The sequence below is a fragment of the Ambystoma mexicanum genome, chromosome 11, assembly GCF_040938575.1.
Source record: "Ambystoma mexicanum isolate Mex_15411 chromosome 11, UKY_AmexF1_1, whole genome shotgun sequence".
Lineage (NCBI taxonomy): Eukaryota > Metazoa > Chordata > Amphibia > Caudata > Ambystomatidae > Ambystoma > Ambystoma mexicanum.
The window spans coordinates 822,827,776-822,854,863 of NC_090934.1; the positions used below are offsets into that span (position 1 = coordinate 822,827,776).

The 27,088-nt window shown below is 46.4% G+C and overlaps 17 non-coding genes across 17 annotated transcripts; all 17 read right to left on the minus strand.

The window, feature by feature from the left end:
* Positions 1–2,034: 2,034 nt before the first annotated feature.
* TRNAW-CCA (transfer RNA tryptophan (anticodon CCA)) lies at positions 2,035–2,106 on the minus strand. The gene has a single exon. It is a non-coding gene; the product is annotated as a tRNA-Trp (tRNA).
* Positions 2,107–2,419: 313 nt separating this feature from the next.
* Positions 2,420–2,493, minus strand: TRNAN-GUU (transfer RNA asparagine (anticodon GUU)). Its single transcript has one exon. It is a non-coding gene; the product is annotated as a tRNA-Asn (tRNA).
* A 2,175-nt stretch (positions 2,494–4,668) lies between these two features.
* Positions 4,669–4,742, minus strand: TRNAN-GUU (transfer RNA asparagine (anticodon GUU)). Its single transcript has one exon. It is a non-coding gene; the product is annotated as a tRNA-Asn (tRNA).
* A 1,790-nt stretch (positions 4,743–6,532) lies between these two features.
* Positions 6,533–6,604, minus strand: TRNAW-CCA (transfer RNA tryptophan (anticodon CCA)). Its single transcript has one exon. It is a non-coding gene; the product is annotated as a tRNA-Trp (tRNA).
* A 313-nt stretch (positions 6,605–6,917) lies between these two features.
* On the minus strand, positions 6,918–6,991 carry TRNAN-GUU (transfer RNA asparagine (anticodon GUU)). Its single transcript has one exon. It is a non-coding gene; the product is annotated as a tRNA-Asn (tRNA).
* Positions 6,992–11,030: 4,039 nt separating this feature from the next.
* On the minus strand, positions 11,031–11,102 carry TRNAW-CCA (transfer RNA tryptophan (anticodon CCA)). The gene has a single exon. It is a non-coding gene; the product is annotated as a tRNA-Trp (tRNA).
* Positions 11,103–11,415: 313 nt separating this feature from the next.
* On the minus strand, positions 11,416–11,489 carry TRNAN-GUU (transfer RNA asparagine (anticodon GUU)). Its single transcript has one exon. It is a non-coding gene; the product is annotated as a tRNA-Asn (tRNA).
* A 1,790-nt stretch (positions 11,490–13,279) lies between these two features.
* On the minus strand, positions 13,280–13,351 carry TRNAW-CCA (transfer RNA tryptophan (anticodon CCA)). The gene has a single exon. It is a non-coding gene; the product is annotated as a tRNA-Trp (tRNA).
* A 313-nt stretch (positions 13,352–13,664) lies between these two features.
* On the minus strand, positions 13,665–13,738 carry TRNAN-GUU (transfer RNA asparagine (anticodon GUU)). Its single transcript has one exon. It is a non-coding gene; the product is annotated as a tRNA-Asn (tRNA).
* Positions 13,739–15,528: 1,790 nt separating this feature from the next.
* Positions 15,529–15,600, minus strand: TRNAW-CCA (transfer RNA tryptophan (anticodon CCA)). Its single transcript has one exon. It is a non-coding gene; the product is annotated as a tRNA-Trp (tRNA).
* A 313-nt stretch (positions 15,601–15,913) lies between these two features.
* On the minus strand, positions 15,914–15,987 carry TRNAN-GUU (transfer RNA asparagine (anticodon GUU)). Its single transcript has one exon. It is a non-coding gene; the product is annotated as a tRNA-Asn (tRNA).
* Positions 15,988–17,777: 1,790 nt separating this feature from the next.
* Positions 17,778–17,849, minus strand: TRNAW-CCA (transfer RNA tryptophan (anticodon CCA)). Its single transcript has one exon. It is a non-coding gene; the product is annotated as a tRNA-Trp (tRNA).
* Positions 17,850–22,275: 4,426 nt separating this feature from the next.
* TRNAW-CCA (transfer RNA tryptophan (anticodon CCA)) lies at positions 22,276–22,347 on the minus strand. The gene has a single exon. It is a non-coding gene; the product is annotated as a tRNA-Trp (tRNA).
* Positions 22,348–22,660: 313 nt separating this feature from the next.
* On the minus strand, positions 22,661–22,734 carry TRNAN-GUU (transfer RNA asparagine (anticodon GUU)). The gene has a single exon. It is a non-coding gene; the product is annotated as a tRNA-Asn (tRNA).
* Positions 22,735–24,524: 1,790 nt separating this feature from the next.
* On the minus strand, positions 24,525–24,597 carry TRNAW-CCA (transfer RNA tryptophan (anticodon CCA)). The gene has a single exon. It is a non-coding gene; the product is annotated as a tRNA-Trp (tRNA).
* A 313-nt stretch (positions 24,598–24,910) lies between these two features.
* Positions 24,911–24,984, minus strand: TRNAN-GUU (transfer RNA asparagine (anticodon GUU)). The gene has a single exon. It is a non-coding gene; the product is annotated as a tRNA-Asn (tRNA).
* Positions 24,985–26,772: 1,788 nt separating this feature from the next.
* Positions 26,773–26,846, minus strand: TRNAW-CCA (transfer RNA tryptophan (anticodon CCA)). Its single transcript has one exon. It is a non-coding gene; the product is annotated as a tRNA-Trp (tRNA).
* Positions 26,847–27,088: the final 242 nt, after the last annotated feature.

Below are 27,088 nucleotides of genomic sequence, written 5' to 3' on the forward strand. Positions count from 1 at the left end.
CACGCTGCAGCCAAACCCTTCCCATGAAGTCTTGATGTTTATGAATTGAATGGCAAGTTTTGAAAAACTAAAGCAAGCGAGAAGAATTGCTTGCAGTTTATTGGATTTTTTGGACGTCAGCAGGCGAGACCTGCGAGAGGTAAACAGAAGTTCATAGTTGGTCATGCTGAATTTTTGAGCCAAAATGCATCGTCCCTGGGTGGGCTTGAACCACCAACCTTTCGGTTACAATTGCGCCACAGAGACTCATGCAGTTCTTACACAGGGGCCTGATTGGTGTGCTGTTTGCTTATGCTTCCCAGGCAACCTGAAAATATTTCTAAAATAGCTCTTTTTCCCACAGCAAATCAGGGTATCAAGCACTTCCCTACCTCCCCTAATCCACAAACACAGGGGATTTAGTAGAGGACAGAGCCCATCAACAGTGCACCAAATGTCCTCTGTATAGGCATAACTTGCTATGAGGAGAAAGCCACAGTTGCGCACTTGTGTTAAAAGGGGACAGTAGGCTGAACCCAGAGAACACGGGAGAAATGACTCAGGTTTACTGAGTGGAACACTCTGTGTCTTTTTGCCAAAAACAGCAGCGTTTTTTCGGTTAACAGCCAAACGCGCTAACCAATTGTGCCACAGGTTCACTGGCATGTGTGTTCTGCCTTTGGCCTGATTGCATTGCTATTTTTTTCTGATTGGCAGAAAACCTGAACTTTTTTCTGAAAAAGGCATGCCTCTCTTAGCACTGCAGTGCATTAGACTGCTCCCTTGCTTCCCTGAGTCCCCAAATACACAACCACCTTGGGCACAATAGAAGACACATTCCAGCAGATTTAGCAAGAGTGCACCAAGGTTTCTATATGTAGGTACCTTGCTGAGAAGCAAGACCTGCAGTTGCATTCTTCTGTTAAAAGAGGGCAGCAGAGTGCACCAAGAGAACTTGGGGGAAGTAGCTTATGTTAACTACTTGCCATGATCTTTATAGATCCCTCTGTTTGACTGGGTGAATTCTAATTTCTAGGGTAGAGTAAGCAATTTTTGGATCTAGATGCTGTGCGCAACAGGAATGCTATATACTGCACTGTACTGCTACTGAAAAGTTACCAATTTTACAGGATGTTCAGGTAAGCTTTGTTTCAGAAAACAACTTGCTAGAGGCCCTAGGACAGATTACTGGGACAAAGGAAGAGGGTTTGGGGATTAGCACATCTCCTATGAAAGGTACAGTCACGCCCGAGACAACTCTGAGTGCATCCTCAAATTCTAAGAAATGCGAACTGGGGTCCTACGCCTTTTATTGCCAGTGGATCTTTGTGTTTCAGACAAATGTGCACGCCTCCCAGAGCCCCATGCAATGCACTTAGGGAAATGGGGGAAGGTGCTGTGCAACCCTCTCGCTGACAATGTCTCTCTTGTCTATAATGTATCTATGAGAGAGAGAGAAATAGGCAATGCGAGAGTGAAAAAGTAAAATGGAAATGTGTCTACTGAGACCAGTATAAGGGGAAATCCTCACAATCCTGGACCGACAGTTGATTGGGAGGGCGCTTACAGGTTTCCGACACCAGACTGGTACCTGAACTCACAAACCCAAACTGCAAAGTGATGCCCATTGCCACTAGACTGCCGAACCCCTTTCGGGGCCCCAACATATATCCTTTAGTCACACCTAGAGTTCCCAGGACAGTGCAGCATTCAGCGATTACACGAAAATATTGATAGCGCTAGGAGGCCATGCAAATGGCAGAGGTATGCTTTACAAAGCCCACGAAGCGTGCACAAAACAGCACATCAGTCAGGCCCACTTGAAGAGATGGTAAAGAGGAAATACTTCTGCTGCATTCAGTAAAACATAGAGATTGGCCTGCTTTAAAGGTTGACCATGTCCTTCATGGGTGTCTGTCAATATGATACTTCCCTGCTGCAAAGCTTACATTCGAAACGCCAGAACAACTAGGCCGAGAGCACAAAGATGCAGTCAGGTTGAAATAACGAGATACTGAAGAGCAATTTTGTATTTCAGAGTGGGAAAAGGAAGTATGACCCCGACGTGATTTGAACACACAACCTTCTGATCTGGAGTCAGACGCGCTACCATTGCGCCAGGAGGTCCTTGTGGCAATCCACCTGGTGTGTCTGATGACAGAATAAAGGTAGGAGACGTACATGCACCTGCAGAGCCTCATTGCTTCTTTAAGTAGACTGGCTAGGATAGCTTCCTTCTGTGCATCAGTACACGCTGCAGCCAAACCCTTCCCATGAAGTCTTGATGTTTATGAATTGAATGGCAAGTTTTGAAAAACTAAAGCAAGCCAGAAGAATTGCTTGCAGTTTATTGGATTTTTTGGACGTCAGCAGACGAGACCTGCGAGAGGTAAACAGAAGTCCATAGTTGGTCACGCTGAATTTTTGAGCCAAAATGCACCGTCCCTGGGTGGGCTTGAACCACCAACCTTTCGGTTAACAGCCGAACGCGCTAACTGATTGCGCCACAGAGACTCATGCAGTGCTTACACTGGGGCCTGATTGGTGTGCTGTTTGCTTATGCTTCCCAGGCAACCTGAAAATATTTCTAAAATAGCTTTATTTCCCACAGCAAATCAGGGTATCAAGCACTTCCCTACCTCCCGTAATCCACAAACACAGGGGATTTAGTAGAGGACAGAGCCCATCAACAGTGCACCAAATGCCCTCTGTGTAGGCATAACTTGCTATGAGGAGAAAGCCACAGTTGCGCACTTGTGTTAAAAGGGGACAGTAGGCTGAACCCAGAGAACACGGGAGAAATGACTCAGGTTTACTGAGTGGAACACTCTGTGTCTTTGTGCCAAAAACAGCAGCGTCTTTTCGGTTAACAGCCGAACGCGCTAACCAATTGTGCCACAGAGACTCACTGGCATGTGTGTTCTGCCTTTGGCCTGATTGCATTGCTATTTTTTTCTGATTGGCAGAAAACCTGAACTTTTTTCTGAAAAAGGCATGCCTCTCTTAGCACTGCAGTGCATTAGACTGCTCCCTTGCTTCCCTGAGTCCCCAAATACACAACCACCTTGGGCACAATAAAAGACACATTCCAGCAGATTTAGCAAGAGTGCATCAAGGTTTCTATATGTAGGTACCTTGCTGAGAAGCAAGACCTGCAGTTGCATTCTTCTGTTAAAAGAGGGCAGCAGAGTGCACCAAGAGAACTTGGGGGAAGTAGCTTATGTTAACTACTTGCCATGATCTTTATAGATCCCTCTGTTTGACTGGGTGAATTCTAATTTCTGGGGTAGAGTAAGCAATTTTTGGATCTAGATGCTGTGCGCAACAGGAATGCTATATACTGCACTGTACTGCTACTGAAAAGTTACCAATTTTACAGGATGTTCAGGTAAGCTTTGTTTCAGAAAACAACTTGCTAGAGGCCCTAGGACAGATTACTGGGACAAAGGAAGAGGGTTTGGGGATTAGCACATCTCCTATGAAAGGTACAGTCACGCCCGAGACAACTCTGAGTGCCTCCTCAAATTCTAAGAAATGCGAACTGGGGTCCTACGCCTTTTATTGCCAGTGGATCTTTGTGTTTCAGACAAATGTGCACGCCTCCCAGAGCCCCATGCAATGCACTTAGGGAAATGGGGGAAGGTGCTGTGCAACCCTCTCGCTGACAATGTCTCTCTTGTCTATAATGTATCTATGAGAGAGAGAGAAATAGGCAATGCGAGAGTGAAAAAGTAAAATGGAAATGTGTCTACTGAGACCAGTATAAGGGGAAATCCTCACAATCCAGGACCGACAGTTGATTGGGAGGGCGCTTACAGGTTTCTGACACCAGACCGGTACCTGAACTCACAAACCCAAACTACAAAGTGATGGGCATTGCCACTAGACTGCCGACCCCCTTTCGGGGCCCCAGCATATATCCTTTAGTCACACCTAGAGTTCCCAGGACAGTGCAGCATTCAGCGATTACACGAAAATATTGACAGCGCTAGGAGGCCATGCAAATGGCAGAGGTATGCTTTACAAAGCCCACGTAGCGTGCACAAAACAGCACATCAGTCAGGCCCACTTGAAGAGATGGTAAAGAGGAAATACTTCTGCTGCATCCAGTAAAACATAGAGATTGGCCTGCTTTAAAGGTTGACCATGTCCTTCATGGGTGTCTGTCAATATGATACTTCCCTGCTGCAAAGTTTACATTCGAAACGCCAGAACAACTAGGCCCAGAGCACAAAGATGCAGTCAGGTTGAAATAACGAGATACTGAAGAGCAATTTTATATTTCAGAGTGGGAAAAGGAAATATGCCCCCGACGTGATTTGAACACGAAACCTTCTGATCTTGAGTCAGACGCGCTACCATTGCGCCACGAGGTCCTTGTGGCAATCCATCTGGTGTGTCTGATGACAGAATAAAGGTAGGAGACGTACATGCACCTGCAGAGCCTCATTGCTTCTTTAAGTAGACTGGCAAGGATAGCTTCCTTCTGTGCATCAGTGCACGCTGCAGCCAAACCCTTCCCATGAAGTCTTGATGTTTATGAATTGAATGGCAAGTTTTGAAAAACTAAAGCAAGCGAGAAGAATTGCTTACAGTTTATTGGATTTTTTGGACGTCAGCAGACGAGACCTGCGAGAGGTAAACAGAAGTTCATAGTTGGTCATGCTGAATTTTTGAGCCAAAATGCATCGTCCCTGGGTGGGCTTGAACCACCAACCTTTCGGTTAACAGCCGAACGCGCTAACCGATTGCGCCACAGAGACTCATGCAGTGCTTACACTGGGGCCTGATTGGTGTGCTGTTTGCTTATGCTTCCCAGGCAACCTGAAAATATTTCTAAAATAGCTCTATTTCCCACAGCAAATCAGGGTATCAAGCACTTCCCTACCTCCCCTAATCCACAAACACAGGGGATTTAGTAGAGGACAGAGCCCATCAACAGTGCACCAAATGTCCTCTGTGTAGGCATAACTTGCTATGAGGAGAAAGCCACAGTTGCGCACTTGTGTTAAAAGGGGACAGTAGGCTGAACCCAGAGAACACGGGAGAAATGACTCAGGTTTACTGAGTGGAACACTCTGTGTCTTTGTGCCAAAAACAGCAGCGTCTTTTCGGTTAACAGCCGAACGCGCTAACCAATTGTGCCACAGAGACTCACTGGCATGTGTGTTCTGCCTTTGGCCTGATTGCATTGCTATTTTTTTCTGATTGGCAGAAAACCTGAACTTTTTTCTGAAAAAGGCATGCCTCTCGTAGCACTGCAGTGCATTAGACTGCTCCCTTGCTTCCCTGAGTCCCCAAATACACAACCACCTTGGGCACAATAGAAGACACATTCCAGCAGATTTAGCAAGAGTGCACCAAGGTTTCTATATGTAGGTACCTTGCTGAGAAGCAAGACCTGCAGTTGCATTCTTCTGTTAAAAGAGGGCAGCAGAGTGCACCAAGAGAACTTGGGGGAAGTAGCTTATGTTAACTACTTGCCATGCTCTTTATAGATCCCTCTGTTTGACTGGGTGAATTCTAATTTCTGGGGTAGAGTAAGCAATTTTTGGATCTAGATGCTGTGCGCAACAGGAATGCTATATACTGCACTGTACTGCTACTGAAAAGTTACCAATTTTACAGGATGTTCAGGTAAGCTTTGTTTCAGAAAACAACTTGCTAGAGGCCCTAGGACAGATTACTGGGACAAAGGAAGAGGGTTTGGGGATTAGCACATCTCCTATGAAAGGTACAGTCACGCCCGAGACAACTCTGAGTGCCTCCTCAAATTCTAAGAAATGCGAACTGGGGTCCTACGCCTTTTATTGCTAGGGGATCTTTGTGTTTCAGACAAATGTGCACGCCTCCCAGAGCCCCATGCAATGCACTTAGGGAAATGGGGGAAGGTGCTGTGAAGCCCTCTCGCTGACAATGTCTCTCTTGTCTATAATGTAACTATGAGAGAGAGAGAAATAGGCAATGCGAGAGTGAAAAAGTAAAATGGAAATGTGTCTACTGAGACCAGTATAAGGGGAAATCCTCACAATCCAGGACCGACAGTTGATTGGGAGGGCGCTTACAGGTTTCCGACACCAGACCGGTACCTGAACTCACAAACCCAAACTGCAAAGTGATGGGCATTGCCACTAGACTGCCGACCCCCTTTCGGGGCGCCAACATATATCCTTTAGTCACACCTAGAGTTCCCAGGACACTGCAGCATTCAGCGATTACACGAAAATATTGACAGCGCTAGGAGGCCATGCAAATGGCAGAGGTATGCTTTACAAAGCCCACGTAGCGTGCACAAAACAGCACATCAGTCAGGCCCACTTGAAGAGATGGTAAAGAGGAAATACTTCTGCTGCATCCAGTAAAACATAGAGATTGGCCTGCTTTAAAGGTTGACCATGTCCTTCATGGGTGTCTGTCAATATGATACTTCCCTGCTGCAAAGCTTACATTCGAAACGCCAGAACAACTAGGCCCAGAGCACAAAGATGCAGTCAGGTTGAAATAACGAGATACTGAAGAGCAATTTTGTATTTCAGAGTGGGAAAAGCAAATATGCCCCCGACGTGATTTGAACACGCAACCTTCTGATCTGGAGTCAGACGCCCTACCATTGCGCCACGAGGTCCTAGTGGCAGTCCACCTGGTGTGTCTGATGACAGAATAAAGGTAGGAGACGTACATGCACCTGCAGAGCCTCATTGCTTCTTTAAGTAGACTGGCTAGGATAGCTTCCTTCTGTGCATCAGTACACGCTGCAGCCAAACCCTTCCCATGAAGTCTTGATGTTTATGAATTGAATGGCAAGTTTTGAAAAACTAAAGCAAGCGAGAAGAATTGCTTGCAGTTTATTGGATTTTTTGGACGTCAGCAGACGAGACCTGCGAGAGGTAAACAGAAGTTCATAGTTGGTCATGCTGAATTTTTGAGCCAAAATGCATCGTCCCTGGGTGGGCTTGAACCACCAACCTTTCGGTTAACAGCCGAACTCGCTAACCGATTGCGCCACAGAGACTCATGCAGTGCTTACACTGGGGCCTGATTGGTGTGCTGTTTGCTTATGCTCCCCAGGCAACCTGAAAATATTTCTAAAATAGCTCTATTTCCCACAGCAAATCAGGGTATCAAGTACTTCCCTACCTCCCGTAATCCACAAACACAGGGGATTTAGTAGAGGACAGAGCCCATCAACAGTGCACCAAATGCCCTCTGTGTAGGCATAACTTGCTATGAGGAGAAAGCCACAGTTGCGCACTTGTGTTAAAAGGGGACAGTAGGCTGAACCCAGAGAACACGGGAGAAATGACTCAGGTTTACTGAGTGGAACACTCTGTGTCTTTGTGCCAAAAACAGCAGCGTCTTTTCGGTTAACAGCAGAACGCGCTAACCAATTGCGCCACAGAGACTCACTGGCATGTGTGTTCTGCCTTTGGCCTGATTGCATTGCTATTTTTTTCTGATTGGCAGAAAACCTGAACTTTTTTCTGAAAAAGGCATGCCTCTCTTAGCACTGCAGTGCATTAGACTGCTCCCTTGCTTCCCTGAGTCCCCAAATACACAACCACCTTGGGCACAATATAAGACACATTCCAGCAGATTTAGCAAGAGTGCACCAAGGATTCTATATGTAGGTACCTTGCTGAGAAGCAGGACCTGCAGTTGCATTCTTCTGTTAAAAGAGGGCAGCAGAGTGCACCAAGAGAACTTGGGGGAAGTAGCTTATGTTAACTACTTGCCATGATCTTTATAGATCCCTCTGTTTGACTGGGTGAATTCTAATTTCTGGGGTAGAGTAAGCAATTTTTGGATCTAGATGCTGTGCGCAACAGGAATGCTATATACTGCACTGTACTGCTACTGAAAAGTTACCAATTTTACAGGATGTTCAGGTAAGCTTTGTTTCAGAAAACAACTTGCTAGAGGCCCTAGGACAGATTACTGGGACAAAGGAAGAGGGTTTGGGGATTAGCACATCTCCTATGAAAGGTACAGTCACGCCCGAGACAACTCTGAGTGCCTCCTCAAATTCTAAGAAATGCGAACTGGGGTCCTACGCCTTTTATTGCCAGTGGATCTTTGTGTTTCAGACAAATGTGCACGCCTCCCAGAGCCCCATGCAATGCACTTAGGGAAATGGGGGAAGGTGCTGTGCAACCCTCTCGCTGACAATGTCTCTCTTGTCTATAATGTATCTATGAGAGAGAGAGAAATAGGCAATGTGAGAGTGAAAAAGTAAAATGGAAATGTGTCTACTGAGACCAGTATAAGGGGAAATCCTCACAATCCAGGACCGACAGTTGATTGGGAGGGCGCTTACAGTTTTCTGACACCAGACCGGTACCTGAACTCACAAACCCAAACTACAAAGTGATGGGCATTGCCACTAGACTGCCGACCCCCTTTCGGGGCCCCAGCATATATCCTTTAGTCACACCTAGAGTTCCCAGGACAGTGCAGCATTCAGCGATTACACGAAAATATTGACAGCGCTAGGAGACCATGCAAATGGCAGAGGTATGCTTTACAAAGCCCACGTAGCGTGCACAAAACAGCACATCAGTCAGGCCCACTTGAAGAGATGGTAAAGAGGAAATACTTCTGCTGCATCCAGTAAAACATAGAGATTGGCCTGCTTTAAAGGTTGACCATGTCCTTCATGGGTGTCTGTCAATATGATACTTCCCTGCTGCAAAGTTTACATTCGAAACGCCAGAACAACTAGGCCCAGAGCACAAAGATGCAGTCAGGTTGAAATAACGAGATACTGAAGAGCAATTTTATATTTCAGAGTGGGAAAAGCAAATATGACCCCGACGTGATTTGAACACGAAACCTTCGGATCTGGAGTCAGACGCGCTACCATTGCGCCACGAGGTCCATGCGGCACTCCACCTGGTGTGTCTGATGACAGAATAAAGGTAGGAGACGTACATGCACCTGCAGAGCCTCATTGCTTCTTTAAGTAGACTGGCTAGGATAGCTTCCTTCTGTGCATCAGTACACGCTGCAGCCAAACCCTTCCCATGAAGTCTTGATGTTTATGAATTGAATGGCAAGTTTTGAAAAACTAAAGCAAGCGAGAAGAATTGCTTGCAGTTTATTGGATTTTTTGGACGTCAGCAGACGAGACCTGCGAGAGGTAAACAGAAGTCCATAGTTGGTCACGCTGAATTTTTGAGCCAAAATGCATCGTCCCTGGGTGGGCTTGAACCACCAACCTTTCGGTTAACAGCCGAACGCGCTAACCGATTGCGCCACAGAGAGTCATGCAGTGCTTACACTGGGGCCTGATTGGTGTGCTGTTTGCTTATGCTTCCCAGGCAACCTGAAAATATTTCTAAAATAGCTCTATTTCCCACAGCAAATCAGGGTATCAAGCACTTCCCTACCTCCCCTAATCCACAAACACAGGGGATTTAGTAGAGGACAGAGCCCATCAACAGTGCACCAAATGTCCTCTGTGTAGGCATAACTTGCTATGAGGAGAAAGCCACAGTTGCGCCCTTGTGTTAAAAGGGGACAGTAGGCTGAACCCAGAGAACACGGGAGAAATGACTCAGGTTTACTGAGTGGAACACTCTGTGTCTTTGTGCCAAAAACAGCAGCGTCTTTTCGGTTAACAGCCGAACGCGCTAACCAATTGTGCCACAGAGACTCACTGGCATGTGTGTTCTGCCTTTGGCCTGATTGCATTGCTATTTTTTTCTGATTGGCAGAAAACCTGAACTTTTTTCTGAAAAAGGCATGCCTCTCTTAGCACTGCAGTGCATTAGACTGCTCCCTTGCTTCCCTGAGTCCCCAAATACACAACCCCCTTGGGCACAATAGAAGACACATTCCAGCAGATTTAGCAAGAGTGCACCAAGGTTTCTATATGTAGGTACCTTGCTGAGAAGCAAGACCTGCAGTTGCATTCTTCTGTTAAAAGAGGGCAGCAGAGTGCATCAAGAGAACTTGGGGGAAGTAGCTTATGTTAACTACTTGCCATGATCTTTATAGATCCCTCTGTTTGACTGGGTGAATTCTAATTTCTGGGGTAGAGTAAGCAATTTTTGGATCTAGATGCTGTGCGCAACAGGAATGCTATATACTGCACTGTACTGCTACTGAAAAGTTACCAATTTTACAGGATGTTCAGGTAAGCTTTGTTTCAGAAAACAACTTGCTAGAGGCCCTAGGACAGATTACTGGGACAAAGGAAGAGGGTTTGGGGATTAGCACATCTCCTATGAAAGGTACAGTCACGCCCGAGACAACTCTGAGTGCCTCCTCAAATTCTAAGAAATGCGAACTGGGGTCCTACGCCTTTTATTGCCAGTGGATCTTTGTGTTTCAGACAAATGTGCACGCCTCCCAGAGCCCCTTGCAATGCACTTAGGGAAATGGGGGAAGGTGCTGTGAAGCCCTCTCGCTGACAATGTCTCTCTTGTCTATAATGTATCTATGAGAGAGAGAGAAATAGGCAATGCGAGAGTGAAAAAGTAAAATGGAAATGTGTCTACTGAGACCAGTATAAGGGGAAATCCTCACAATCCAGGACCGACAGTTGATTGGGAGGGCGCTTACAGGTTTCCGACACCAGACCGGTACCTGAACTCACAAACCCAAACTGCAAAGTGATGCCCATTGCCACTAGACTGCCGACCCCCTTTCGGGGCCCCAACATATATCCTTTAGTCACACCTAGAGTTCCCAGGACAGTGCAGCATTCAGCGATTACACGAAAATATTGACAGCGCTAGGAGGCCATGCAAATGGCAGAGGTATGCTTTACAAAGCCCACGTAGCGTGCACAAAACAGCACATCAGTCAGGCCCACTTGAAGAGATGGTAAAGAGGAAATACTTCTGCTGCATCCAGTAAAACATAGAGATTGGCCTGCTTTAAAGCTCGACCATGTCCTTCATGGGTGTCTGTCAATATGATACTTCCCTGCTGCAAAGCTTACATTCGAAACGCCAGAACAACTAGGCCCAGAGCACAAAGATGCAGTCAGGTTGAAATAACGAGATACTGAAGAGCAATTTTGTATTTCAGAGTGGGAAAAGCAAATATGCCCCCGACGTGATTTGAACACGCAACCTTCTGATCTGGAGTCAGACGCCCTACCATTGCGCCACGAGGTCCTAGTGGCAGTCCACCTGGTGTGTCTGATGACAGAATAAAGGTAGGAGACGTACATGCACCTGCAGAGCCTCATTGCTTCTTTAAGTAGACTGGCAAGGATAGCTTCCTTCTGTGCATCAGTGCACGCTGCAGCCAAACCCTTCCCATGAAGTCTTGATGTTTATGAATTGAATGGCAAGTTTTGAAAAACTAAAGCAAGCGAGAAGAATTGCTTACAGTTTATTGGATTTTTTGGACGTCAGCAGACGAGACCTGCGAGAGGTAAACAGAAGTTCGTAGTTGGTCATGCTGAATTTTTGAGCCAAAATGCATCGTCCCTGGGTGGGCTTGAACCACCAACCTTTCGGTTAACAGCCGAACGCGCTAACCGATTGCGCCACAGAGACTCATGCAGTGCTTACACTGGGGCCTGATTGGTGTGCTGTTTGCTTATGCTTCCCAGGCAACCTGAAAATATTTCTAAAATAGCCCTAATTCCCACAGCAAATCAGGGTATCAAGCACTTCCCTACCTCCCCTAATCCACAAACACAGGGGATTTAGTAGAGGACAGAGCCCATCAACAGTGCACCAAATGTCCTCTGTGTAGGCATAACTTGCTATGAGGAGAAAGCCACAGTTGCGCACTTGTGTTAAAAGGGGACAGTAGGCTGAACCCAGAGAACACGGGAGAAATGACTCAGGTTTACTGAGTGGAACACTCTGTGTCTTTGTGCCAAAAACAGCAGCGTCTTTTCGGTTAACAGCCGAACGCGCTAACCAATTGTGCCACAGAGACTCACTGGCATGTGTGCTCTGCCTTTGGCCTGATTGCATTGCTATTTTTTTCTGATTGGCAGAAAACCTGAACTTTTTTCTGAAAAAGGCATGCCTCTCTTAGCACTGCAGTGCATTAGACTGCTCCCTTGCTTCCCTGAGTCCCCAAATACACAACCACCTTGGGCACAATAGAAGACACATTCCAGCAGATTTAGCAAGAGTGCACCAAGGTTTCTATATGTAGGTACCTTGCTGAGAAGCAAGACCTGCAGTTGCATTCTTCTGTTAAAAGAGGGCAGCAGAGTGCACCAAGAGAACTTGGGGGAAGTAGCTTATGTTAACTACTTGCCATGATCTTTATAGATCCCTCTGTTTGACTGGGTGAATTCTAATTTCTGGGGTAGAGTAAGCAATTTTTGGATCTAGATGCTGTGCGCAACAGGAATGCTATATACTGCACTGTACTGCTACTGAAAAGTTACCAATTTTACAGGATGTTCAGGTAAGCTTTGTTTCAGAAAACAACTTGCTAGAGGCCCTAGGACAGATTACTGGGACAAAGGAAGAGGGTTTGGGGATTAGCACATCTCCTATGAAAGGTACAGTCACGCCCGAGACAACTCTGAGTGCCTCCTCAAATTCTAAGAAATGCGAACTGGGGTCCTACGCCTTTTATTGCCAGTGGATCTTTGTGTTTCAGACAAATGTGCACGCCTCCCAGAGCCCCATGCAATGCACTTAGGGAAATGGGGGAAGGTGCTGTGCAACCCTCTCGCTGACAATGTCTCTCTTGTCTATAATGTATCTATGAGAGAGAGAGAAATAGGCAATGCGAGAGTGAAAAAGTAAAATGGAAATGTGTCTACTGAGACCAGTATAAGGGGAAATCCTCACAATCCAGGACCGACAGTTGATTGGGAGGGCGCTTACAGTTTTCTGACACCAGACCGGTACCTGAACTCACAAACCCAAACTACAAAGTGATGGGCATTGCCACTAGACTGCCGACCCCCTTTCGGGGCCCCAGCATATATCCTTTAGTCACACCTAGAGTTCCCAGGACACTGCAGCATTCAGCGATTACACTAAAATATTGACAGCGCTAGGAGGCCATGCAAATGGCAGAGGTATGCTTTACAAAGCCCACGTAGCGTGCACAAAACAGCACATCAGTCAGGCCCACTTGAAGAGATGGTAAAGAGGAAATACTTCTGCTGCATCCAGTAAAACATAGAGATTGGCCTGCTTTAAAGGTTGACCATGTCCTTCATGGGTGTCTGTCAATATGATACTTCCCTGCTGCAAAGCTTACATTCGAAACGCCAGAACAACTAGTCCCAGAGCACAAAGATGCAGTCAGGTTGAAATAACGAGATACTGAAGAGCAATTTTGTATTTCAGAGTGGGAAAAGCAAATATGCCCCCGACGTGATTTGAACACGCAACCTTCTGATCTGGAGTCAGACGCCCTACCATTGCGCCACGAGGTCCTAGTGGCAGTCCACCTGGTGTGTCTGATGACAGAATAAAGGTAGGAGACGTACATGCACCTGCAGAGCCTCATTGCTTCTTTAAGTAGACTGGCTAGGATAGATTCCTTCTGTGCATCAGTACACGCTGCAGCCAAACCCTTCCCATGAAGTCTTGATGTTTATGAATTGAATGGCAAGTTTTGAAAAACTAAAGCAAGCGAGAAGAATTGCTTGCAGTTTATTGGATTTTTTGGACGTCAGCAGACGAGACCTGCGAGAGGTAAACAGAAGTTCATAGTTGGTCATGCTGAATTTTTGAGCCAAAATGCATCGTCCCTGGGTGGGCTTGAACCACCAACCTTTCGGTTAACAGCCGAACTCGCTAACCGATTGCGCCACAGAGACTCATGCAGTGCTTACACTGGGGCCTGATTGGTGTGCTGTTTGCTTATGCTCCCCAGGCAAACTGAAAATATTTCTAAAATAGCTCTATTTCCCACAGCAAATCAGGGTATCAAGTACTTCCCTACCTCCCGTAATCCACAAACACAGGGGATTTAGTAGAGGACAGAGCCCATCAACAGTGCACCAAATGCCCTCTGTGTAGGCATAACTTGCTATGAGGAGAAAGCCACAGTTGCGCACTTGTGTTAAAAGGGGACAGTAGGCTGAACCCAGAGAACACGGGAGAAATGACTCAGGTTTACTGAGTGGAACACTCTGTGTCTTTGTGCCAAAAACAGCAGCGTCTTTTCGGTTAACAGCAGAACGCGCTAACCAATTGCGCCACAGAGACTCACTGGCATGTGTGTTCTGCCTTTGGCCTGATTGCATTGCTATTTTTTTCTGATTGGCAGAAAACCTGAACTTTTTTCTTTAAAAGGCATGCCTCTCTTAGCACTGCAGTGCATTAGACTGCTCCCTTGCTTCCCTGAGTCCCCAAATACACAACCACCTTGGGCACAATAGAAGACACATTCCAGCAGATTTAGCAAGAGTGCACCAAGGATTCTATATGTAGGTACCTTGCTGAGAAGCAGGACCTGCAGTTGCATTCTTCTGTTAAAAGAGGGCAGCAGAGTGCACCAAGAGAACTTGGGGGAAGTAGCTTATGTTAACTACTTGCCATGATCTTTATAGATCCCTCTGTTTGACTGGGTGAATTCTAATTTCTGGGGTAGAGTAAGCAATTTTTGGATCTAGATGCTGTGCGCAACAGGAATGCTATATACTGCACTGTACTGCTACTGAAAAGTTACCAATTTTACAGGATGTTCAGGTAAGCTTTGTTTCAGAAAACAACTTGCTAGAGGCCCTAGGACAGATTACTGGGACAAAGGAAGAGGGTTTGGGGATTAGCACATCTCCTATGAAAGGTACAGTCACGCCCGAGACAACTCTGAGTGCCTCCTCAAATTCTAAGAAATGCGAACTGGGGTCCTACGCCTTTTATTGCCAGTGGATCTTTGTGTTTCAGACAAATGTGCACGCCTCCCAGAGCCCCATGCAATGCACTTAGGGAAATGGGGGAAGGTGCTGTGCAACCCTCTCGCTGACAATGTCTCTCTTGTCTATAATGTATCTATGAGAGAGAGAGAAATAGGCAATGTGAGAGTGAAAAAGTAAAATGGAAATGTGTCTACTGAGACCAGTATAAGGGGAAATCCTCACAATCCAGGACCGACAGTTGATTGGGAGGGCGCTTACAGTTTTCTGACACCAGACCGGTACCTGAACTCACAAACCCAAACTACAAAGTGATGGGCATTGCCACTAGACTGCCGACCCCCTTTCGGGGCCCCAGCATATATCCTTTAGTCACACCTAGAGTTCCCAGGACAGTGCAGCATTCAGCGATTACACGAAAATATTGACAGCGCTAAGAGACCATGCAAATGGCAGAGGTATGCTTTACAAAGCCCACGTAGCGTGCACAAAACAGCACATCAGTCAGGCCCACTTGAAGAGATGGTAAAGAGGAAATACTTCTGCTGCATCCAGTAAAACATAGAGATTGGCCTGCTTTAAAGGTTGACCATGTCCTTCATGGGTGTCTGTCAATATGATACTTCCCTGCTGCAAAGCTTACATTCGAAACGCCAGAACAACTAGGCCCAGAGCACAAAGATGCAGTCAGGTTGAAATAACGAGATACTGAAGAGCAATTTTGTATTTCAGAGTGGGAAAAGCAAATATGCCCCCGACGTGATTTGAACACGCAACCTTCTGATCTGGAGTCAGACGCCCTACCATTGCGCCACGAGGTCCTAGTGGCAGTCCACCTGGTGTGTCTGATGACAGAATAAAGGTAGGAGACGTACATGCACCTGCAGAGCCTCATTGCTTCTTTAAGTAGACTGGCAAGGATAGCTTCCTTCTGTGCATCAGTGCACGCTGCAGCCAAACCCTTCCCATGAAGTCTTGATGTTTATGAATTGAATGGCAAGTTTTGAAAAACTAAAGCAAGCGAGAAGAATTGCTTACAGTTTATTGGATTTTTTGGACGTCAGCAGACGAGACCTGCGAGAGGTAAACAGAAGTTCGTAGTTGGTCATGCTGAATTTTTGAGCCAAAATGCATCGTCCCTGGGTGGGCTTGAACCACCAACCTTTCGGTTAACAGCCGAACGCGTTAACCGATTGCGCCACAGAGACTCATGCAGTGCTTACACTGGGGCCTGATTGGTGTGCTGTTTGCTTATGCTTCCCAGGCAACCTGAAAATATTTCTAAAATAGCTCTAATTCCCACAGCAAATCAGGGTATCAAGCACTTCCCTACCTCCCCTAATCCACAAACACAGGGGATTTAGTAGAGGACAGAGCCCATCAATAGTGCACCAAATGTCCTCTGTGTAGGCATAACTTGCTATGAGGAGAAAGCCACAGTTGCGCACTTGTGTTAAAAGGGGACAGTAGGCTGAACCCAGAGAACACGGGAGAAATGACTCAGGTTTACTGAGTGGAACACTCTGTGTCTTTGTGCCAAAAACAGCAGCGTCTTTTCGGTTAACAGCCGAACGCGCTAACCAATTGTGCCACAGAGACTCACTGGCATGTGTGCTCTGCCTTTGGCCTGATTGCATTGCTATTTTTTTCTGATTGGCAGAAAACCTGAACTTTTTTCTGAAAAAGGCATGCCTCTCTTAGCACTGCAGTGCATTAGACTGCTCCCTTGCTTCCCTGAGTCCCCAAATACACAACCACCTTGGGCACAATAGAAGACACATTCCAGCAGATTTAGCAAGAGTGCACCAAGGTTTCTATATGTAGGTACCTTGCTGAGAAGCAAGACCTGCAGTTGCATTCTTCTGTTAAAAGAGGGCAGCAGAGTGCACCAAGAGAACTTGGGGGAAGTAGCTTATGTTAACTACTTGCCATGATCTTTATAGATCCCTCTGTTTGACTGGGTGAATTCTAATTTCTGGGGTAGAGTAAGCAATTTTTGGATCTAGATGCTGTGCGCAACAGGAATGCTATATACTGCACTGTACTGCTACTGAAAAGTTACCAATTTTACAGGATGTTCAGGTAAGCTTTGTTTCAGAAAACAACTTGCTAGAGGCCCTAGGACAGATTACTGGGACAAAGGAAGAGGGTTTGGGGATTAGCACATCTCCTATGAAAGGTACAGTCACGCCCGAGACAACTCTGAGTGCCTCCTCAAATTCTAAGAAATGCGAACTGGGGTCCTACGCCTTTTATTGCCAGTGGATCTTTGTGTTTCAGACAAATGTGCACGCCTCCCAGAGCCCCATGCAATGCACTTAGGGAAATGGGGGAAGGTGCTGTGCAACCCTCTCGCTGACAATGTCTCTCTTGTCTATAATGTATCTATGAGAGAGAGAGAAATAGGCAATGCGAGAGTGAAAAAGTAAAATGGAAATGTGTCTACTGAGACCAGTATAAGGGGAAATCCTCACAATCCAGGACCGACAGTTGATTGGGAGGGCGCTTACAGTTTTCTGACACCAAACCGGTACCTGAACTCACAAACCCAAACTACAAAGTGATGGGCATTGCCACTAGACTGCCGACCCCCTTTCGGGGCCCCAGCATATACCCTTTAGTCACACCTAGAGTTCCCAGGACACTGCAGCATTCAGCGATTACACTAAAATATTGACAGCGCTAGGAGGCCATGCAAATGGCAGAGGTATGCTTTACAAAGCCCACGTAGCGTGCACAAAACAGCACATCAGTCAGGCCCACTTGAAGAGATGGTAAAGAGGAAATACTTCTGCTGCATCCAGTAAAACATAGAGATTGGCCTGCTTTAAAGGTTGACCATGTCCTTCATGGGTGTCTGTCAATATGATACTTCCCTGCTGCAAAGATTACATTCGAAACGCCAGAACAACTAGTCCCAGAGCACAAAGATGCAGTCAGGTTGAAATAACGAGATACTGAAGAGCAATTTTGTATTTCAGAGTGGGAAAAGCAAATATGCCCCCGACGTGATTTGAACACGCAACCTTCTGATCTGGAGTCAGACGCCCTACCATTGCGCCACGAGGTCCTAGTGGCAGTCCACCTGGTGTGTCTGATGACAGAATAAAGGTAGGAGACGTACATGCACCTGCAGAGCCTCATTGCTTCTTTAAGTAGACTGGCTAGGATAGATTCCTTCTGTGCATCAGTACACGCTGCAGCCAAACCCTTCCCATGAAGTCTTGATGTTTATGAATTGAATGGCAAGTTTTGAAAAACTAAAGCAAGCGAGAAGAATTGCTTGCAGTTTATTGGATTTTTTGGACGTCAGCAGACGAGACCTGCGAGAGGTAAACAGAAGTTCATAGTTGGTCATGCTGAATTTTTGAGCCAAAATGCATCGTCCCTGGGTGGGCTTGAACAACCAACCTTTCGGTTAACAGCCGAACTCGCTAACCGATTGCGCCACAGAGACTCATGCAGTGCTTACACTGGGGCCTGATTGGTGTGCTGTTTGCTTATGCTCCCCAGGCAACCTGAAAATATTTCTAAAATAGCTCTATTTCCCACAGCAAATCAGGGTATCAAGTACTTCCCTACCTCCCGTAATCCACAAACACAGGGGATTTAGTAGAGGACAGAGCCCATCAACAGTGCACCAAATGCCCTCTGTGTAGGCATAACTTGCTATGAGGAGAAAGCCACAGTTGCGCACTTGTGTTAAAAGGGGACAGTAGGCTGAACCCAGAGAACACGGGAGAAATGACTCAGGTTTACTGAGTGGAACACTCTGTGTCTTTGTGCCAAAAACAGCAGCGTCTTTTCGGTTAACAGCAGAACGCGCTAACCAATTGCGCCACAGAGACTCACTGGCATGTGTGTTCTGCCTTTGGCCTGATTGCATTGCTATTTTTTTCTGATTGGCAGAAAACCTGAACTTTTTTCTTTAAAAGGCATGCCTCTCTTAGCACTGCAGTGCATTAGACTGCTCCCTTGCTTCCCTGAGTCCCCAAATACACAACCACCTTGGGCACAATAGAAGACACATTCCAGCAGATTTAGCAAGAGTGCACCAAGGATTCTATATGTAGGTACCTTGCTGAGAAGCAGGACCTGCAGTTGCATTCTTCTGTTAAAAGAGGGCAGCAGAGTGCACCAAGAGAACTTGGGGGAAGTAGCTTATGTTAACTACTTGCCATGATCTTTATAGATCCCTCTGTTTGACTGGGTGAATTCTAATTTCTGGGGTAGAGTAAGCAATTTTTGGATCTAGATGCTGTGCGCAACAGGAATGCTATATACTGCACTGTACTGCTACTGAAAAGTTACCAATTTTACAGGATGTTCAGGTAAGCTTTGTTTCAGAAAACAACTTGCTAGAGGCCCTAGGACAGATTACTGGGACAAAGGAAGAGGGTTTGGGGATTAGCACATCTCCTATGAAAGGTACAGTCACGCCCGAGACAACTCAGAGTGCCTCCACAAATTCTAAGAAATGCGAACTGGGGTCCTACGCTTTTTATTGCCAGTGGATCTTTGTGTTTCAGACAAATGTGCACGCCTCCCAGAGCCCCATGCAATGCACTTAGGGAAATGGGGGAAGGTGCTGTGCAACCCTCTCGCTGACAATGTCTCTCTTGTCTATAATGTATCTATGAGAGAGAGAGAAATAGGCAATGCGAGAGTGAAAAAGTAAAATGGAAATGTGTCTACTGAGACCAGAATAAGGGGAAATCCTCACAATCCAGGACCGACAGTTGATTGGGAGGGCGCTTACAGTTTTCTGACACCAGACCGGGACCTGAACTTACAAACCCAAACTGCAAAGTGATGGGCATTGCCACTAGACTGCCGACCACCTTTCGGGGCCCCAGCATATATCCTTTAGTCACACCTAGAGTTCCCAGGACAGTGCAGCATTCAGCGATTACACGAAAATATTGACAGTGCTAGGAGGCCATGCAAATGGCAGAGGTATGCTTTACAAAGCCCACGTAGCGTGCACAAAACAGCACATCAGTCAGGCCCACTTGAAGAGATGGTAAAGAGGAAATACTTCTGCTGCATCCAGTAAAACATAGAGATTGGCCTGCTTTAAAGGTTGACCATGTCCTTCATGGGTGTCTGTCAATATGATACTTCCCTGCTGCAAAGCTTACATTCGAAACGCCAGAACAACTAGGCCCAGAGCACAAAGATGCAGACAGGTTGAAATAACGAGATACTGAAGAGCAATTTTATATTTCAGACTGGGAAAAGCAAATATGCCCCCGACGTGATTTGAACACGAAACCTTCTGATCTGGAGTCCGACGCGCTACCATTGCGCCACGAGGTCCTTGCGGCAGTCCACCTGGTGTGTCTGATGACAGAATAAAGGTAGGAGACGTACATGCACCTGCAGAGCCTCATTGCTTCTTTAAGTAGACTGGCTAGGATAGCTTCCTTCTTTGCATCAGTACACGCTGCAGCCAAACCCTTCCCATGAAGTCTTGATGTTTATGAATTGAATGGCAAGTTTTGAAAAACTAAAGCAAGCGAGAAGAATTGCTTGCAGTTTATTGGATTTTTTGGACGTCAGCAGACGAGACCTGCGAGAGGTAAACAGAAGTCCATAGTTGGTCACGCTGAATTTTTGAGCCAAAATGCACCGTCCCTGGGTGGGCTTGAAACACCAACCTTTCGGTTAACAGCCGAACGCGCTAACCGATTGCGCCACTGAGACTCATGCAGTTCTTACACAGGGGCCTGATTGGTGTGCTGTTTGCTTATGCTTCCCAGGCAACCTGAAAATATTTCTAAAATAGCTCTATTTCCCACAGCAAATCAGGGTATCAAGCACTTCCCTACCTCCCCTAATCCACAAACACAGGGGATTTAGTAGAGGACAGAGCCCATCAACAGTGCACCAAATGTCCTCTGTGTAGGCATAACTTGCTATGAGGAGAAAGCCACAGTTGCGCACTTGTGTTAAAAGGGGACAGTAGGCTGAACCCAGAGAACACGGGAGAAATGACTCAGGTTTACTGAGTGGAACACTCTGTGTCTTTGTGCCAAAAACAGCAGCGTCTTTTCGGTTAACAGCCGAACGCGCTAACCAATTGTGCCACAGAGACTCACTGGCATGTGTGTTCTGCCTTTGGCCTGATTGCATTGCTATTTTTTTCTGATTGGCAGAAAATCTGAACTTTTTTCTGAAAAAGGCATGCCTCTCGTAGCACTGCAGTGCATTAGACTGCTCCCTTGCTTCCCTGAGTCCCCAAATACACAACCACCTTGGGTACAATAGAAGACACATTCCAGCAGATTTAGCAAGAGTGCACCAAGGTTTCTATATGTAGGTACCTTGCTGAGAAGCAAGACCTGCAGTTGCATTCTTCTGTTAAAAGAGGGCAGCAGAGTGCACCAAGAGAACTTGGGGGAAGTAGCTTATGTTAACTACTTGCCATGCTCTTTATAGATCCCTCTGTTTGACTGGGTGAATTCTAATTTCTGGGGTAGAGTAAGCAATTTTTGGATCTAGATGCTGTGCGCAACAGGAATGCTATATACTGCACTGTACTGCTACTGAAAAGTTACCAATTTTACAGGATGTTCAGGTAAGCTTTGTTTCAGAAAACAACTTGCTAGAGGCCCTAGGACAGATTACTGGGACAAAGGAAGAGGGTTTGGGGATTAGCACATCTCCTATGAAAGGTACAGTCACGCCCGAGACAACTCTGAGTGCCTCCTCAAATTCTAAGAAATGCGAACTGGGGTCCTACGCCTTTTATTGCCAGTGGATCTTTGTGTTTCAGACAAATGTGCACGCCTCCCAGAGCCCCTTGCAATGCACTTAGGGAAATGGGGGAAGGTGCTGTGAAGCCCTCTCGCTGACAATGTCTCTCTTGTCTATAATGTATCTATGAGAGAGAGAGAAATAGGCAATGCGAGAGTGAAAAAGTAAAATGGAAATTTGTCTACTGAGACCAGTATAAGGGGAAATCCTCACAATCCAGGACCGACAGTTGATTGGGAGGGCGCTTACAGGTTTCCGACACCAGACCGGTACCTGAACTCACAAACCCAAACTGCAAAGTGATGCCCATTGCCACTAGACTGCCGACCCCCTTTCGGGGCCCCAACATATATCCTTTAGTCACACCTAGAGTTCCCAGGACAGTGCAGCATTCAGCGATTACACGAAAATATTGACAGCGCTAGGAGGCCATGCAAATGGCAGAGGTATGCTTTACAAAGCCCACGTAGCGTGCACAAAACAGCACATCAGTCAGGCCCACTTGAAGAGATGGTAAAGAGGAAATACTTCTGCTGCATCCAGTAAAACATAGAGATTTGCCTGCTTTAAAGGTTGACCATGTCCTTCATGGGTGTCTGTCAATATGATACTTCCCTGCTGCAAAGCTTACATTCGAAACGCCAGAACAACTAGGCCCAGAGCACAAAGATGCAGTCTGGTTGAAATAACGAGATACTGAAGAGCAATTTTGTATTTCAAAGTGGGAAAAGCAAATATGCCCCCGACGTGATTTGAACACGCAACCTTCTGATCTGGAGTCAGACGCCCTACCATTGCGCCACGAGGTCCTAGTGGCAGTCCACCTGGTGTGTCTGATGACAGAATAAAGGTAGGAGACGTACATGCACCTGCAGAGCCTCATTGCTTCTTTAAGTAGACTGGCAAGGATAGCTTCCTTCTGTGCATCAGTGCACGCTGCAGCCAAACCCTTCCCATGAAGTCTTGATGTTTATGAATTGAATGGCAAGTTTTGAAAAACTAAAGCAAGCGAGAAGAATTGCTTACAGTTTATTGGATTTTTTGGACGTCAGCAGACGAGACCTGCGAGAGGTAAACAGAAGTTCGTAGTTGGTCATGCTGAATTTTTGAGCCAAAATGCATCGTCCCTGGGTGGGCTTGAACCACCAACCTTTCGGTTAACAGCCGAACGCGCTAACCGATTGCGCCACAGAGACTCATGCAGTGCTTACACTGGGGCCTGATTGGTGTGCTGTTTGCTTATGCTTCCCAGGCAACCTGAAAATATTTCTAAAATAGCTCTAATTCCCACAGCAAATCAGGGTATCAAGCACTTCCCTACCTCCCCTAATCCACAAACACAGGGGATTTAGTAGAGGACAGAGCCCATCAACAGTGCACCAAATGTCCTCTGTGTAGGCATAACTTGCTATGAGGAGAAAGCCACAGTTGCGCACTTGTGTTAAAAGGGGACAGTAGGCTGAACCCAGAGAACACGGGAGAAATGACTCAGGTTTACTGAGTGGAACACTCTGTGTCTTTGTGCCAAAAACAGCAGCGTCTTTTCGGTTAACAGCTGAACGCGCTAACCAATTGTGCCACAGAGACTCACTGGGATGTGTGCTCTGCCTTTGGCCTGATTGCATTGCTATTTTTTTCTGATTGGCAGAAAACCTGAACTTTTTTCTGAAAAAGGCATGCCTCTCTTAGCACTGCAGTGCATTAGACTGCTCCCTTGCTTCCCTGAGTCCCCAAATACACAACCACCTTGGGCACAATAGAAGACACATTCCAGCAGATTTAGCAAGAGTGCACCAAGGTTTCTATATGTAGGTACCTTGCTGAGAAGCAAGACCTGCAGTTGCATTCTTCTGTTAAAAGAGGGCAGCACAGTGCACCAAGAGAACTTGGGGGAAGTAGCTTATGTTAACTACTTGCCATGATCTTTATAGATCCCTCTGTTTGACTGGGTGAATTCTAATTTCTGGGGTAGAGTAAGCAATTTTTGGATCTAGATGCTGTGCGCAATAGGAATGCTATATACTGCACTGTACTGCTACTGAAAAGTTACCAATTTTACAGGATGTTCAGGTAAGCTTTGTTTCAGAAAACAACTTGCTAGAGGCCCTAGGACAGATTACTGGGACAAAGGAAGAGGGTTTGGGGATTAGCACATCTCCTATGAAAGGTACAGTCACGCCCGAGACAACTCTGAGTGCCTCCTCAAATTCTAAGAAATGCGAACTGGGGTCCTACGCCTTTTATTGCCAGTGGATCTTTGTGTTTCAGACAAATGTGCACGCCTCCCAGAGCCCCTTGCAATGCACTTAGGGAAATGGGGGAAGGTGCTGTGAAGCCCTCTCGCTGACAATGTCTCTCTTGTCTATAATGTATCTATGAGAGAGAGAGAAATAGGCAATGCGAGAGTGAAAAAGTAAAATGGAAATTTGTCTACTGAGACCAGTATAAGGGGAAATCCTCACAATCCAGGACCGACAGTTGATTGGGAGGGCGCTTACAGGTTTCCGACACCAGACCGGTACCTGAACTCACAAACCCAAACTGCAAAGTGATGCCCATTGCCACTAGACTGCCGACCCCCTTTCGGGGCCCCAACATATATCCTTTAGTCACACCTAGAGTTCCCAGGACAGTGCAGCATTCAGCGATTACACGAAAATATTGACAGCGCTAGGAGGCCATGCAAATGGCAGAGGTATGCTTTACAAAGCCCACGTAGCGTGCACAAAACAGCACATCAGTCAGGCCCACTTGAAGAGATGGTAAAGAGGAAATACTTCTGCTGCATCCAGTAAAACATAGAGATTGGCCTGCTTTAAAGGTTGACCATGTACTTCATGGGTGTCTGTCAATATGATACTTCCCTGCTGCAAAGCTTACATTCGAAACGCCAGAACAACTAGGCCCAGAGCACAAAGATGCAGTCAGGTTGAAATAACGAGATACTGAAGAGCAATTTTGTATTTCAGAGTGGGAAAAGGAAGTATGACCCCCGACGTGATTTGAACACGCAACCTTCTGATCTGGAGTCAGACGCCCTACCATTGCGCCACGAGGTCCTAGTGGCAGTCCACCTGGTGTGTCTGATGACAGAATAAAGGTAGGAGACGTACATGCACCTGCAGAGCCTCATTGCTTCTTTAAGTAGACTGGCAAGGATAGCTTCCTTCTGTGCATCAGTGCACGCTGCAGCCAAACCCTTCCCATGAAGTCTTGATGTTTATGAATTGAATGGCAAGTTTTGAAAAACTAAAGCAAGCGAGAAGAATTGCTTACAGTTTATTGGATTTTTTGGACGTCAGCAGACGAGACCTGCGAGAGGTAAACAGAAGTTCGTAGTTGGTCATGCTGAATTTTTGAGCCAAAATGCATCGTCCCTGGGTGGGCTTGAACCACCAACCTTTCGGTTAACAGCCGAACGCGCTAACCGATTGCGCCACAGAGACTCATGCAGTGCTTACACTGGGGCCTGATTGGTGTGCTGTTTGCTTATGCTTCCCAGGCAACCTGAAAATATTTCTAAAATAGCTCTAATTCCCACAGCAAATCAGGGTATCAAGCACTTCCCTACCTCCCCTAATCCACAAACACAGGGGATTTAGTAGAGGACAGAGCCCATCAACAGTGCACCAAATGTCCTCTGTGTAGGCATAACTTGCTATGAGGAGAAAGCCACAGTTGCGCACTTGTGTTAAAAGGGGACAGTAGGCTGAACCCAGAGAACACGGGAGAAATGACTCAGGTTTACTGAGTGGAACACTCTGTGTCTTTGTGCCAAAAACAGCAGCGTCTTTTCGGTTAACAGCCGAACGCGCTAACCAATTGTGCCACAGAGACTCACTGGCATGTGTGCTCTGCCTTTGGCCTGATTGCATTGCTATTTTTTTCTGATTGGCAGAAAACCTGAACTTTTTTCTGAAAAAGGCATGCCTCTCTTAGCACTGCAGTGCATTAGACTGCTCCCTTGCTTCCCTGAGTCCCCAAATACACAACCACCTTGGGCACAATAGAAGACACATTCCAGCAGATTTAGCAAGAGTGCACCAAGGTTTCTATATGTAGGTACCTTGCTGAGAAGCAAGACCTGCAGTTGCATTCTTCTGTTAAAAGAGGGCAGCAGAGTGCACCAAGAGAACTTGGGGGAAGTAGCTTATGTTAACTACTTGCCATGATCTTTATAGATCCCTCTGTTTGACTGGGTGAATTCTAATTTCTGGGGTAGAGTAAGCAATTTTTGGATCTAGATGCTGTGCGCAACAGGAATGCTATATACTGCACTGTACTGCTACTGAAAAGTTACCAATTTTACAGGATGTTCAGGTAAGCTTTGTTTCAGAAAACAACTTGCTAGAGGCCCTAGGACAGATTACTGGGACAAAGGAAGAGGGTTTGGGGATTAGCACATCTCCTATGAAAGGTACAGTCACGCCCGAGACAACTCTGAGTGCCTCCTCAAATTCTAAGAAATGCGAACTGGGGTCCTACGCCTTTTATTGCCAGTGGATCTTTGTGTTTCAGACAAATGTGCACGCCTCCCAGAGCCCCATGCAATGCACTTAGGGAAATGGGGGAAGGTGCTGTGCAACCCTCTCGCTGACAATGTCTCTCTTGTCTATAATGTATCTATGAGAGAGAGAGAAATAGGCAATGCGAGAGTGAAAAAGTAAAATGGAAATGTGTCTACTGAGACCAGTATAAGGGGAAATCCTCACAATCCAGGACCGACAGTTGATTGGGAGGGCGCTTACAGGTTTCCGACACCAGACCGGTACCTGAACTCACAAACCCAAACTACAAAGTGATGGGCATTGCCACTAGACTGCCGACCCCCTTTCGGGGCCCCAGCATATATCCTTTAGTCACACCTAGAGTTCCCAGGACAGTGCAGCATTCAGCGATTACACGAAAATATTGACAGCGCTAGGAGGCCATGCAAATGGCAGAGGTATGCTTTACAAAGCCCACGTAGCGTGCACAAAACAGCACATCAGTCAGGCCCACTTGAAGAGATGGTAAAGAGGAAATACTTCTGCTGCATCCAGTAAAACATAGAGATTGGCCTGCTTTAAAGGTTGACCATGTCCTTCATGGGTGTCTGTCAATATGATACTTCCCTGCTGCAAAGCTTACATTCGAAACGCCAGAACAACTAGGCCCAGAGCACAAAGATGCAGTCAGGTTGAAATAACGAGATACTGAAGAGCAATTTTATATTTCAGACTGGGAAAAGCAAATATCCCCCCGACGTGATTTGAACACGCAACCTTCTGATCTGGAGTCAGACGCGCTACCATTGCGCCACGAGGTCCTTGCGGCAGTCCACCTGGTGTGTCTGATGACAGAATAAAGGTAGGAGACGTACATGCACCTGCAGAGCCTCATTGCTTCTTTAAGTAGACTGGCTAGGATAGCTTCCTTCTGTGCATCAGTACACGCTGCAGCCAAACCCTTCCCATGAAGTCTTGATGTTTATGAATTGAATGGCAAGTTTTGAAAAACTAAAGCAAGCGAGAAGAATTGCTTGCAGTTTATTGGATTTTTTGGACGTCA